Here is a 14,371-nt window from a genome sequence, read left to right on the forward strand (position 1 = left end):
ATCTGGGAGTGTATATGGCAGAATTATAAAATCACTTAAATGTAAAGTTGCATAGATACTCCTCAGCTTTTTTTGCAAAACTTGAAGCTGCCTGGACTGAATATATTTTGAGTAAATTACAGGGATTGGGGGCTATGAATTGTGATATTATTATGCTATATATGTAATAATAATAATATTTTGAAGTATACTTTCGATTCTTTATACAATTTTTTTAAAGAACTTACTGTGTTCTGAACTGAAAGAGGAAAAACACTTCAGAATCAAAGCATAAAGTCTACTTACATGACTAAGGAATTTTCCCTCACTGAACTTTCTATTTTAGGAGTTTAAAATTCCCTGACCATTTTCTGTGTAGGACTGGGCACTGAGACCCTTTATTCTTGCCTGTGGTGTGAGACTTGGCACAGGGGGTTTGCTGCATGTTTATTTTATTTTATTTTACTTTATTTTATTTTATTTTCCAAGGGGTTTGGGACTGTCAGCACAGGATGATGAGTTTGTATTTGACTCCAAAAGTTCTGTGAGGACTCAAACACGGTGATGAGGAGTGCGGGGCTGGGGACCAGCACCAGACAGGGACCAGAGCTGGGCTGGCTCCTGTGGCTCACCACCAGCCCCTGAATGCCACTGAAGGGCTTCTGCAGAGCCCCTTTGTGCTGCCTGACAGCTCTCCAGGAGAGCTATTCTGGGAATTATTTTAACTTTTAATTATTTTCAGTTTTATCAAGCTCTATGCGATTATTTCTGATTGCTCCGCGAGACAAGTCAGGTGATGCCAGGTTTGTGCAGAGTTAAAGGATGGCACTGAGGACATTAAAGCCAAGAAGATTTAAGGAAGAGACAATGTTACCCTCTCAAATAATCCCCTTTTCTTTTTTAAAAACCCTTTTCCGTACCTGTAAAAGGAATATCTCCCAGGCACTTTTCCCCTGCAGCAAGCCTGAAGTTTCCCAACTTTGTGTGTGAACGTGGAGGCTGCAGCTGAATGGGCACAGAGCAGGTCAAAGGTGTGATTGAGTCTGGGCATTTCTGGGTGGTTTCTGTGTGTGAGGAGAGCAGCAGCAGCTCTGCACAGATGTGACATTGTGCAGCACCACTGCAGGACGCAGGAGGTTAAGAGGTGGCAAAAGGCAATGGGTAATATGAGTAGTAATATGAGCAGAATGATCGCTGGAAGAAAAAAGAAAAAGAGCTAGAAGTCATCACACAGCTGATATGGCTTGTGACTTATTGAACTGCAGTACCACTTCTACTTTTCTTATATATTTTAGTTCCTCTTCTGTGGGCCAATTTCCAGCCTGTTTGAGGCCTCTGAAGTTCCTGGTTTTAGTGTGTCCCCAAAGAAGCCTGTAGCTAATATTTATAAGAAATAGAGGAATGTTTGTGTGTTTATTTTAGGTACACAAACCAATTCTTTCGGACTCAAATGAATTGATGTAGCAAATGCCACCACCAGCTCTAAACTGATGTCCTACGCTGATAAATTCTTAATTTTCTTCACTTTTTGCACCCCCATAATTTATTCTGGGGGTGTCTTATTTATGACTCCATCACAGTTTGGGACCTGATTAGCTGGGAAAGGACTGGAGGACGCAGATCCTGTGGGGGCAGCAGGTGGGAATATTCACATTGGGACTTCATCATCCCCTGGGCTCAGAGCAGCCTTGTGCTGGTTACCCCCATGTCAGCTGAGCTCAGCTCCTGCTCCCCAAACCCTCTGGAAGCATTTCCCTGGGCCTCTGAATAAAGGTAATCATGAAGGGAAAGGTACAATATAGCAACAAACAAGGCTGTGGCTGGTGGTGAAGCCTAAAAGAAAGAGAGGTCGTGCTGGAGCATGACATGGGATTTTGCTGGACTCAACTCTGTTAAGCTGGGACTGCTAGCAGAGGTATAAAATAAATAGCATTATGATGTGTGTATATATAATATTACATCAGGCCTCCCTCTTTGGTTGTGTCTGTCTGGAGTGGGACAGTGAGAGCTGCAATAATTTCTGGTGAGTCTCAGCTTCCTCTGGGTGCAAGCGCCCTAAACACAGTTTAATGTGCATTTTCTTTCACTGGATTTATTCAGAGTGGTCTGAGTACCAAAGTGACTGGAAAGAGAATGCATGGATTTATTTTTTTTCTCCTGTTGTCTCCTTTGGGATAAGCTCCCAGCACAAGATCTATGCTGTGACACAAGCACACCACTGCCTGATCTCCCTGTTCATAGTGGGGGTGCAATAAACACCATGTCCTGTTGTATTCCTTGGAGCCAGGAGAGACTGGCAAAACTTCAAGCCTTCAAAAAAAAAAGGAAAAATCCTTCAGAGCCTTCCCAGGAAACACAGTGGGCTGGCCCAGCCCTCTGCAGGCACAGAAATCTCATTTACCATCTCCAAAATGAGATGGGAGCTGGGATGGAGACCCCCTAGTGCAAAAGGGAGCCCAAAATCAGCTGTCTTGATTCCAGAAAAGTCTCTTATTCCTGTTTAGAACTTCTGGCATGTGGTTTTGTTCCTCATATATGACTGGACAATGGTTTCTGAGGCATCCTGTGCTCCGGGCCCCTACAGCAGCAAAAGCAAAGCTGTAGCCTGGCAAGGAGAGGCACAAAAAGAAGGGAAAAAAAAAAAAGTAATTCCTCAAGGCCACATCTCCTCTGTTGCTTTTCTGCCTTAATTTGGCTCCAACAAGGCTAAATTCAGCACTATAAATCATATGAGTTACCTATGCAGGGAAGACCTTGTACCCCTTTGCATTCCTGTCTGAAGAAATATGTGACCTTTCCACGGCACATTGCTAGGGAAAAAAAAAAATAATTAAAAGTCGGATTTAACTTGGCTTTGCAACCTCAAGGTGAAATCCAAGGGAAAAGTGCAGGGGTTTTTACTGAGAGGAGTGGTCAGCCCCAGCCTGGGCAGCAGGGATCTTGGTGTCTGCTCTGCATGCAGACGATGGGAACTCCAGAGTCCCATTGAACCCAACTTGGCAGGTGGAGCTGGGAACATCTTGTTTCACACATCATGTGTCAGCCGGATGTACCAGTGCAAATGTTCTCTCCAAAATGGCTTTTTTTTTTTTTTTTTTTTTCCACCACACACACCATCCAAACAGCCTGTTAATGGTTTGGCTTTTCAGGAAAAAAAAAAAAAAAAAAGTGTTTTTCATGCTTGGCAAATCAGCCCAGGAGGAGCAGTTTCAGCCGTGTGGGTGTGTGCATTATGACCTGTTTTGGGCAAATTGTCCTGTCCCTACATCCACCCCTGTGATTGCCTGGAGTTGAGGTGGTTTAAACAGCTTCAAAATGTTCAAACTGGAGAGGAGGGAGGAAAAAAACAGACACAACAGCTAAAATTTGGCTGTGGCCACAGAACAATAAATTGAGCAAAGTTTAAGATAAGGCATTCTGTGTTGTATTCAGTATCTGAACAAACCAGCTAATGCATGGGCTCCAAACACACAAATGCTTGGAAAAAGGACTGAAAAAAGAAAATATTTCACTTGTGCTTTACTCTGAGGACCTGGACAATGTTCTCTTCATCCAGTACTCAGGAAACAAAAGAAAACAAGCCCTGAAAGTTTGGCCCAGGGACACAATGCTGGACTCCATCGCCACCATGAAATACAGAAAATGGAATTTCGGATGTCAGTGGAGAATACAAATTCCCTCATAATTGCCACAATATGCTTGGTTAAAAAAAATAAATAAGTGTGGAAAGAGGGTGGGTGTATCTTGTAATAACTAAAACCACATTTTAGAAATGGCTTTCCAGTTTACCAATCCAAAAATGCAGATAGTGTCAGAGATGGCATTGAAAGGGGTGTTAGTGAGGGTTACACATGTCCCAAGTTGTGACACAGATGAGAATCACCAGGGGGGTGGTGGCTGTTGCCAAGCTCTGATAAGCTAAACATGAACAGCAAAACATGGTGTGGATTCTTCTGCTTTCCGTTTGAATGTCTAACTCTACAGTCACTCAAGTGAATAATACTGGGATGAAAAATTGGGGCCAGCTGTACTGAAGTATGAAATTTTAATTTTTTTTTAATTTTTTAAATTTTTTTTCTTATTTGTTCTTCCTTTGCACTTTGCTGAGGACAATATGGGCAACTTTTCTTGGTTTGTTTTTTTGTTAGTTTTTTGGGTTTTTTTCCTCTCAAAAAGGCAGGATCTATGGGATGATGCAAGCAGTAAAGACAACAGAAAACAGTAGATTAGGATGTAACACACTCCTGCATTCATTGCTGATGGGTGAGCAAGCCATCCAGTCCTCCTCTAAGCCTGTGCAGATTTATTCTTGCATCTTCATTTTCCCCTGATTAAAATTCACCATCACTCCTTTCAACAAGAGGTTATTCTCCACCGTTTTGCTAAAAACAATCCACTTTTCATATCTAGCCTGTGTACAAGCTCATTACATCTTGTTCATTTGGGACATGAGTTGTTAAATCTTCCAGGTGCTTTATGGGGGATTTAAATACCCAATTCAAATGAATGATCTCTCACAATGAGGTTTACTTACTGCTGCTGCCATGTTCCTTTGCCTAATTATTTGAATGGCCCTAACCCCTAAAACATGATATGAAATGACTGCACCAGCAGCACAGCTGTCTAGCCAGAGCCTGTGACAGTGAGGTGCAGTTCAGGGACTTGTGCCAGCAGCTATGGCTTTTCCCTGGTGGTTCCTTCCTCTATCAATTGACCTGACTGGTTTTGCAGCTTTAACTTTGAGTCCAGAACATCTGTCAGCAAAGAAATTCTGTGGTTTGGCATGCTGATGGCAGTTGCTAACAAAGCAGTGCGCTGGAAGGGCTCCTCTGCATGTAAATTTGTCTTGTATCCGTGTTTTGGGATGTGTGGAAAGTGTTTGGAGTGGATTCCCTGCTAAGGCCTTGAGCCATTGACTTCAGGTTCCCTCCTTGTGAGGGGAGGCGGAGGTTGTGCTGTTTCTTCATCTATTATGCCCCAGAATTTCAGTCCTGACTGGTGATTTCTCACACAGGTAGGATGTGCAACATCCATGTACTACTAAGTGATGCTTTCCTCTACCATCTCCTCATCTTAAATCAGTGGCAGTCCTAATGTACTCCTGCAGGTCTTTCCTAACCCACCCACTCAAATTTTAGGCTTTGTCTGGTTCTGCCCTCAGTGGAACTGAAATAAGGAGGAAGTTGTCTGTACACAGGAAAGGTACCTGGGCAATGGCAGCCTGGCACTGTCCTTGAGAATTGAGGTTATAATTTCATGCTTTTCCCAGGCTTTCTGTGTTAGTTTGGAAGTGTTAGTTAAACTCTGTGTGCCTCAGTTCCCAGAGGTAAAATGGACCTGTTAATATCTGTCTTATTTACTTTGACCATAAGATTTTCATGGCCATACAGATGTATAGCTCTGTCCTATAAAGCCCCCAGCACTGGAGGCTCAGCCTTGGGCTGGGCTTTTCATCACCTGCCCTCATAACAGTGATTTAACTGAAACCAGAATTTAATTATTTTGAGGGTAAATAATTCCGTGCTTGTTTACTAAAACCCCTTCTTTGTTATTTTTCCGCCTTTGCAAGATAGCACCAAGGACCAGGCACACAAATTCCTTGTACTCACCAGCTTTTTTTCCGAGCAGTTGTTAGGCTTTGGTTTTGTTTTGAAGAGAGCTTCATTAAAGATGTCTTGCATCTCTGCTAGTCCCAAGATGCTGTACCAGGGAGGGAGAAAAGGAAGGTGAAACCAGAGAGATTTGTAGTCTTTGTTGCTAAGATTTTCCATTGCTTGACCTGTGCAAGAGATGAATTTTTATCTCTTAGGAAAATACTCTAACTATTCCCTTTGGATGTTGTCTGATGGGTATCATTTTCTCCCAACAAACCTGTTCAGACTTCAGGAGCTCTAATACTCCTGAATAATGCTCTATGGTACTAAAAAACCCTTACAATAACCTAAGTTTTACTATCCAACCTTTTTTATATGAGCAGCTGAACGTGCTTCTACTGATTATACTCTAATTTTCCTTAATTAAAAAACCCCAAACTTAATCTCATATTAATTGCATTTTTATATAACTTTCTCAGATTTTTTTTTCTTTAATTGCGTGTGTTTCCTCATGTTTCCTCACAAGTGACAGAAATTCCTTTTTTTTTTCTCTCATCTGAGTAAATCCATGCATTCCTTGACTATAGAAGGATGTTGTCATCATAGGACATTTGTTCTTGAGTTGATCCCAATCTGGTATTAGTGCACCACTTTGTTACTGAACACCTGTTAACCTGCTCACAGTGACATTTTTGTTGCAGTTCATTTGCTTTTTACAACTGAGTTTTAAAAGTGAAGATTTTTTTGTAAAGGTAGAAATATTGGGAGGCTCAGTGATTACCTCAGTTGTATTCTCTCTTTTGTGGAATGGATGGATTTCAGATTATTGGAAAAACTTGTCATGTCAGTTATGCTGGATTTTTTTTTTCTTCTTCTTCAGATATCAAGTTAAATTGCCTGTAGCCAGTTATCTTCTAGAAGCATGGTGTATAGATAATTTTTATCTGTTAAAGAATTAATGTACTTGTTCAGGTAATTTGCAATACTCTTCAGTAGTAGACTGATATTCAGTTTAACATACCTGAATGGCTGAGTACAGTTATGTTTTAAATTAGTAGATGAATGGAACCAGAGCTTTCTTGGGGTTGAAAATATTGGTATGACTTTTGAGTGATTTGATTAAGGATAGTCCACCCAAGGATTTGTAAGATACTATAAAAAGCTTTAAAAGGGGGAGAGGTTAGGGGTTTTTTCCTTTAGTTTTAATATTCCAAGTTTTATATTGGATTCTTGGTTTCCAGGTCCCAAAGAAAACAGTAATCTTATAGAAAGGCTCTTAAATGAGCCTTTGAAGCAGTGGACATTTCAGTTCTGAAAAATATGTAGTCTTAATAACCGTTCTCCACAAAGAATAGGCTATAAATCCACAATTTAATTAATCTCCACGTGTCATCCGAGCAAGACTCTACCTCTTACACTAATCCTGAACCAGGAGGCACTGGCAGATCTCAAGCTGAGGCTACCTAATTCTGCAAATAGCAACTAAAATCACCTTCAAGCATTTTTGCAATGAATTTAATATCTCAATCTCTTAGGATGCAATTAATCTTTGTTCTAAGAAAGCAAGCAAGGGTTTATTGCATATTAATCAGAGCTGGTTTCTAGTTACTGTGAGGTTTGCATAGATTTCTATGCAACTTACTTGAAGTACTGGGTCCATGATCCCTGTTAGGTATTTGAACCTTAATTTCTCTGTGCCCTTTCCTTAGAGGCGCTGGCAATGTTGGCTAACTTGGCACATCATTACTGGGCATCCTTTCTGCCCTGGTGTGGTCTTGGGGAAGAACTTTGGTGTTTCTGGCACTGCAGAGACTCAGGGGGGTCTCTGTAGCCCTTGGACTTCCCCTTTGCTGGAAAAACTGACCTTGCCAAGAGTTGTGAAATGTTGTTGACTGGGGTCAGGTTTCGGCTGGAGACGCCAAAATAAAGGATTTATGTAGCCTGGGAGGAATTACGAGCTTGGAAGGGGGAGATAGGTATTAAAGGTCTCAAATAGGGTGATGGGGAGAAAAGTGTTTAAATACTGATGTAAACTTTTATTGACTCCAAGAGGAATTAATTGGCAGGGTCTTTTATGTGACTTTTGGGGTTAGATTTCCTGCTGACTCAAACTGACAAAGTTCCATTGAGCAAGATCTAGACTTAGAGTAACTGGGAGTTGAAACCCATGTGTTTTGCAGAAGACTTAACATCCTTCTTCTTATACATAAAGTTTCTGGATCTAATAGAAGAAAAAAATATCTCAGTCAAAGTACTTACTGTATTAATTAATTCCAGCCTGTGTTTTTGATGCCCAGTTTTACTCTATCTGAAGTCTGGACTCTAAAAACCTCTTGGGAATAAAGTTACATTAAGTTTTAATTTTCTAGCTATTTTTTCCTGTGTTTAAAAGAAACAGATGACCCAACTCTTTGCTCTTTAGTTAGCCTTCAAGTAGACTAATAAATTTACCATAATCTATGAGCAAACTTAAACCCATGACATTGTAGGCTGCAGACAAGCTGAATAAACTAACTACATAAGTTGCATATGAACTTTGAATTATTGGGAAGCAGTGATAGTAGAAACCAAATTTGCTTTATTGCAAAGTATTTTTTTGCTACATATTTGAGCTGAAACTTTCCTGATTTTTATAAATGAGGTGGGGGCAGAGGGCTGGGTTTGGAGTTAGTGGGGGGGGGGGGGGTTGGTTGTTGTTTTTTGGGGTTTTTTCTTATTCCTGCATAAACTGTTTGTATTTTTAATGCAGAACAACGTGATTCTGTACATCTAGCTCTGGGATTGCTCCTAACTGCGTTTAGATCTCCCTGCTGTTCACTGAGAGTCACAGCTACATCTGTGGGCAGCAAGTTGCTCTGTTTAGCATGAGATTAATTAAAATCTGTGGTTAGTGAGAGCTTATATCGTGCACACAGTTATTCTGAGTGAATATTCTGAGTTATTCTGCAGAGTGTTGGTACATGATGCCCCAAAATTGGCTAGATCACTATTTTATGTGGACTTTGTGGTCTCCTCATCTTTGCTCTCAATTTTTTTCATAAGAAGAATTTAAAAGCAGTTTCAGCTCTTCACACCCGAGAGAAAAAGCAAGTTGCTCACTAAGATGTCCCCTAGTTTAAAAGCACCTTCTGTAGCAATAGTTTCTATAGTAAACATCAATCTGAATTTTTCTATCTCAGCCTGGGATGCAGTTATTGTAGTTTACATCCTTTCTTCTGCATCTTATCTGCAGATAATGTACAACCAGGCACAGTAGAGGGTCCAGCAACAGAAACAGGCAATTATTCTTGCCGTGACAAAATAGCCCAAGAAAAAATCTGATCCTACTGCAAAGAAAATTTTGTTCAGATATTTGTGGTTGAATAAAGGTAAAAAGAAGAATGAGCATGGAAGAAGCTGCAGGTCCCATTCCAGGAGGCATGACTCTGTCCTATTCACATGCACATGAGAAATTACCTTGGCCAGAATTATTTTTGTTGCAATTACAGATGTTTGCTGGGCATGCATCACAGCACAAAATGCCTAGGAGAAGACCACAGTTAATTTCCAGAGGGGGGAAAACCCTAACAAAACAAATCAATCAAACAAACAAAAAGCAAAAAAATCCCCAAAACATCATAGCCACTGTTCAAGAAAAATAAAGCACCTTAAAATCAAATGCCCTTCAAAGTACAGAAACCCAGCTTGAATGTATTGTGTACCTGTATTAATCTGACTGTACTAATTTTTGCCTTGTTTTCCCATTAAAAACTCTGCAAGTTATTAAAAGGTTGATTGTACATCCTGTATGGGCAATTCATGTCATAGATTAAATTTAAGCAGTTATTATGAAAATACAATAACAACAGGAGGAAAATAACTTGTGTTGATGCAGGTGAGCCAGGTACACAGTGAGCTTGGGATTTGGACATGAAACAACACTGGGCTCCCGGTTGCAACACCATAAAATGTGACAATCTGGAGGGAAGAACAAGTTCTGCATTTATTTTTTTCTTCCCCTCTCCCCCTCCATTTTTTCTTACAATATACACCAGCAGTCAGATCACACAGGAAGTTTGCACAAATCTTGGTGGTGAAAGTGGGATGGGGAAGAAGAACAAGCTCCTCAGCAAAGAGTTGGGCATGTTTTATTTCTTCAGCAGCTGGAAGCTTCGTGTGGCACTGGAATAAAATCAGCTTTGCAGGGAGGAAGCTGTATAATCAGCGTGTATGACGGGCCCCTAAGATGTGATGATCTGGAACAGAGCAGTTACCTATATATGGTATCTTTGTATCGCCTCAGTAGGAGCTGCCAATTTTGAATTCCTTCAGGAAGATGGTAAAAAATGTGCTTGAGCCGAGGGGCTGCAGCAGGAGTTAGCTGAAAGTTTCAGACCCAGGAGGACTCCCTTCTGAGGAGAGTTTAATTACAGAAGCAAAGAGTTGCACAGAATGGCCAGCGCTTCTCAGAAATGGTGACTTGAGGCTTCTGCTCTTTGAATTTTTTCGTAGCACAAAGGAGAAACAAAAATCTTTTGAAATATTTAAAACCAATAACCCACATGGCTATTAGCTCACAGGATACTGTGCCAGTACACACTCTGAAGGCCAAATCCTGAGAACTGGGAAAAAAATACATTTTTATGGATTATGAGAACATCTACAATCAGATAGGATTAAAATGGATGGGGAAAGATATAGTCCTCGTGTTTTGACCAATTACTGTCTGAGGTCAAGGAGAATCTTTCCTTATTTGGCAACATATCACTATCCATGGAGGTTTTTTGTACCTCTTAGGGATGGAAGGTCACACAAAACAAACTCCTGTCTGATCCAATGAGACAATTGCTGTTATACAATAGCGTTAAAATCCTACTCATTGAATTTCCCTTCCTACTACTGAATTCTAACAACATTTACTTTATTGATGAAATGCGTGAAAAAAAAGAAAGAGCAAACCTTTCAAGCCTTATGTACTAAAGAATACACTTTTTTTTTTTTTTAACAGCATTGTATACAGGATCTTAACCACTTTTTGGACCAATGAGTTTCACTGGGTAACTTTGCACTGAATTAAAATAATTACCCACCACCGTTTGAACTTCGTGTGCTCTCAGATGGGTAAATTGTACACTTTAGCAGGTCAACATGTATTCTGACATTGTTATGGGAAAGATTTGCATAAGGAAAATGTAGATTTCCCTCCCTCTCCCTTCCCATGATAAAAATCTCCGTACACAATAGCTGCACTGCCACATGTCATGGGGACATTGTGTAAATTACAGCGCTACAAATTTGTCAGCCTAACCAAATGTCTGAAGGAATAATGTCATATTAGTTATATTTCAGCTTTAAGCCTGGTCTGTTTTAACCTTGATTTGTGTGGCAGCTAGCCATACCAACAGCTTGTGCATGGTTGATTATAAACAACTTTATTTTAATGTAACAAGATTCTCATTTAATTCCTGGGAGCTTGATGCGATGGTGATCAAAGCTAAATGCAGACCTCTCTCTGAGGATTAGATCAGGCTGACCAGAAAAGACAGGGTCCTGAAGATTTCAAGATCACAATCTTTTGTAGGTTGTAATTCAAATTTTCTGAAGTTGGATAGCGCACTTAAAATATTTGAATTATGTTCACAGAAAGCCTTGATATAATTTGGATATCGTTTTTTGTTTTAATTTAGTTCCATTTTTGTGTGGAAGGACCTATATGCTCAACCAAGGTTTATTCATTGCAAGTTATTTTTTTCTCCACATTATTTTTACACATTAGCAGTGAAAAAATTGTTCTGCAAGAGCTGGAGCCCTTGAAATCGGCTTTCTTTTTCTGGGGGTAGTGTGTGTATCTCAGTTGGATTGTGTCATGCTGAATCAGATGTAGATTCATGCTTGGTGGGGCCAGGGGGTTCCTGCTTTGGATAAAAAAAGAAGCTCCTTTTTTTTTGTGGTGGTTTCAGTGTTAGGGTTGTTTAGTGGAGCTTTTTTTCTTTTTCGTTTCATTATTATTTTCTTTATCTTTTTGATTACTTCATTTGCTTAGGCATGGGTTTTATTTTGGGATTTTTCTGGGGGAGAAGGGTTTCCTTTAGGTTTTTTTTTTTTTGGAGGACATTGGGTGGGGGATAGGGTGTTGATGTAATAGAGGATTAAAAGTGTCCTTGTTGAAGCATTGTGCCTGAGAGGTTTTCTGTCTTTACCTGACTGCCTATTTTCAGGAAGCTTAAGACAATTTAGTACTTTTGAGATTACCACCTCCTTGCCAAGCATCTCAGGAGCTGAACAAGAAGTTCAAAAAAGGTGGGAGGGATTAAGCTGGCATTTGTATGTGACTATATTTACACATCTGATTCCTGAACAGGGTGGAAAGGGAATACACCGTTCATTTTATTTTGAAATCAGCAATAGTCAACCTAAGTCCATAAATGTCAAATTTGAGGGGTCAAATCAAAACCTGAATTGAACCTTTGAGTGGCTCTTAAACTTGTGGTGAACTGAATCAAATTGCAGGAATGATTCTTAACTCAATTGTCCCTTTAAACTCCTGCTGATTTGCAGCTTTGCCTTCCTTCTTTGCAAGCAGATGATTTTCAGCACTCTTCCTTTCCCTCCCATGGGAAAAGTACAACTTTTAACTTCAAAAAGAATCAAAACATTTTACATAAACATGGTTGGTAAAGTTTAGAAAAAATTGGGGTTTACTTTTTTTTCTTCCCCTCAAGTCTTCATTCATTATTTTGATTCTTGTTTGTTTGAGAGAGCAACAATGCAAATTGTGAACTTTAATTTTCTGTGCAGTGTTGTCAGTGGTGGGAGGAGGTGGGAAACAGCAGTAATAGCCTAAGGTCCTACATTATGTGTTTGATATTTGTGTCACAAGGCAATATGGTGCTGCCCATTATCCTGGTGCTGGGAAATCTTTGGGAGTACAGATAATGAATCCAGTGCTGTCAGTTTTCATCATTAAAAATTTCCTTGGCTCCAAGGAAAATAATTATGTGAATGGGGATTTCTGGTCTGTAAATACTCAGGGAAAAGGCACAGATGATCATGTGCACACAGACACTTAAGGTCAGTAAGCTTTTTTTCAGTCAAAAAGGTAAAACTGCAGAAATCTGCTAATATGCTCTTTTAAAATGTATATAAAATCATATTGTGGAAGTTTCTTTACCTTAAGATTATTGCACAATCTTAGAACTTGCATTGAGGCCTTCATTTGTGGCTGTCAGTCCATGAGTTTTTGAAAGAGGAACGACACAAGGATTTCTGACTTCGCAGTGATATAGGAACTACTCTTCTAAAATCTGCATCAGCTTCTGACCAAACTTTCACTTCTGCTTCAGCTGTGATGTTTTCCCCTCACTCTGGGCTAAGTGTATTATAAATGTTTCCTGGTTCCAAATGGGAAGCATCAGTCCCATTTCTGGGCCAGATTTTCATGATCCTTTCAAATGTGTACTATAGAAACCAAATAAAACTCCTGCCCAACACCCACAGAAGAAATCTTCTTGTAAAGGTTTCTGACAGTGTGCTCCATGGAAAGATTTTATATAATTTAAAATTGTTTAACTCCAGTCCTTTTGTATTCTCCTGCTCACGGCTTGCTGTTTTAAAGACCTGTTATTTTTAAGACTCCATACCAGTGTTAATCAATTCTAGCTGCATGTCCCCAGATTATGTATGAAGACAATATATTTATGCTTTTATTTGTCGAAAAAAGCTCTATGCCAAACCAAGGTCTTAATAACCAGGCAGTGCTTGGGTGGGGATTTTTTTTTGTTTAGCTGTGTTTGTCCTGGAGATTGTTAGGCTGAAGTATTTGTTTAAAAGAAACAAAATGAAAATGAGGGTCTGTAGCCAAGTTTTCAAATGATCCTCTTGCTCACTGGCAGTCGCTGAGACAGGAAAAGTGATGGCTAGTGATTTAAAAATCCTTCATGCTCTCATTTTTTGGCATTTGAGCTCCTAAGAGTGTCTGGCCTTTTTCCTGCATCCTGAGATTAGCCGGAGAACTGGTTTTGAGGGGATTTTTTACAATCTACGCAGTCCAAAATTACAACATTGGTTGGGAAGTTTTTAAGACTTTTTTTCTGTTAAGGCATCTCCCTGGAGATGTTGGCCACCTTTAACCGTTCTTGACTTCAAAGAGTGTTGATGATTGAGTTTCACACAAGCATATCATACCAGAAACAGCCCTCAGCCTGGGGAGGTACACTTTCATTGGGTTGTGAACCTCTCCTGACATTTCTTCTCCATGAGGCTCAATTGTTCCTAATCCTGTGTTTAACTTTCCTGCGAACTTTGGTTTGGCAGGGGAATGTATTTGCTTGTTTGGGGCAGGCTGTGTTTTACTGCTGTGCTTGAGTTTCGTAGTGTTCTCCAAAATCACAGTGACTTACTTGGGAATCTTGCCAGTGTTTTAGACTTCAAATAGTGATAGTAAGATTTGTATGCTCATTTGAGGCTTACATAAAGCTAAAGCTAATATTTGTGGGCATGATTAAATGTGTTTGGTATTTTGGAAGGGAGGGATGTATCTAGCTTGTGAGTTATGCTTGCTGCCTTGTGGGGATTCTTATGAAATGTAGCAGCAGCTCAACAGGTTATCTAGCAGAGGGAGAGTTAATGCATAGTGCTGATACTCATAAATCAGGAGATTAATGCCTGCCTTACACCTCTTAATAAAACAGCAGAAAACAACAATCTTATCAACATACATGTAATCTGTAAACAAGGTTTGTAGTCAAATACAAACAGATTTTTATCATTATCCTGCTCCAAACCATGTGATTTTGCAGTGAAGTACTTGCAGGAGATGA

General features: G+C 39.9%; 1 protein-coding gene across 2 annotated transcripts in view; it reads left to right on the top strand.

The window, feature by feature from the left end:
* CELF2 (CUGBP Elav-like family member 2) overlaps window positions 1–14,371 on the top strand; it is a 547,488-nt gene that overhangs the window by 173,312 nt on the left and 359,805 nt on the right. The window lies entirely within an intron of this gene.

The sequence above is a fragment of the Zonotrichia albicollis genome, chromosome 4, assembly GCF_047830755.1.
Source record: "Zonotrichia albicollis isolate bZonAlb1 chromosome 4, bZonAlb1.hap1, whole genome shotgun sequence".
Lineage (NCBI taxonomy): Eukaryota > Metazoa > Chordata > Aves > Passeriformes > Passerellidae > Zonotrichia > Zonotrichia albicollis.